We start from the raw sequence: 686 nt of genomic DNA on the forward strand, positions 1-686 counted from the left end.
GATAGCTGCGCTCTGATTGGACGATAGCTGCGCTCTGATTGGACGATAGCAGAATTCTAATTGGACATCAGCAGAGCTCTGATTGGACGATAGCAGAATTCTAATTGGACGATAGCTGAGCTCTGATTGGACGATAGCAGAATTCTAATCGGACGATAGCAGAATTCTAATCGGACGATAGCTGCGCTCTGATTGGACGATAGCTGCGCTCTGATTGGACGATAGCTGTGCTCTGATTGGACGATAGCTGCGCTCTGATTGGACGATAGCAGAATTCTAATTGGACGATAGCTGCGCTCTGATTGGACGATAGCAGAATTCTAATTGGACATCAGCAGAGCTCTGATTGGACGATAGCAGAATTCTAATCGGACGATAGAATTCTAATCGGACGATAGCAGAATTCTAATTGGACGATAGCTGCGCTCTGATTGGACGATAGCAGAATTCTAATTGGACATCAGCAGAGCTCTGATTGGACGATAGCAGAATTCTAATTGGACGATAGCAGAATTCTTATCGGACGATAGAATTCTAATCGGACGATAGCTGCGCTCTGATTGGACGATAGCAGAATTCTGATTGGACGATAGCTGCGCTCTGATTGGACGATAGCTGCGCTCTGATTGGACGATAGCTGCGCTCTGATTGGACGATAGCTGCGCTCTGATTGGACGATAGCAGAA

At 46.4% G+C, this 686-nt stretch overlaps 2 protein-coding genes across 2 annotated transcripts in view; one reads left to right on the top strand and one right to left on the bottom strand.

Annotated features, from left to right (window-relative positions):
* zdhhc14 (zinc finger DHHC-type palmitoyltransferase 14) overlaps positions 1-686 on the bottom strand; it is an 18,520-nt gene that overhangs the window by 13,304 nt on the left and 4,530 nt on the right. The gene's annotated exons all lie outside the window — the stretch shown is intronic.
* The window catches only part of tmem242 (transmembrane protein 242), a 6,889-nt gene that overhangs the window by 1,265 nt on the left and 4,938 nt on the right, over positions 1-686 (top strand). The window lies entirely within an intron of this gene.

The sequence above is a fragment of the Austrofundulus limnaeus genome, unplaced genomic scaffold (genome assembly GCF_001266775.1).
Source record: "Austrofundulus limnaeus strain Quisiro unplaced genomic scaffold, Austrofundulus_limnaeus-1.0 Scaffold557, whole genome shotgun sequence".
Taxonomy (NCBI): domain Eukaryota; kingdom Metazoa; phylum Chordata; class Actinopteri; order Cyprinodontiformes; family Rivulidae; genus Austrofundulus; species Austrofundulus limnaeus.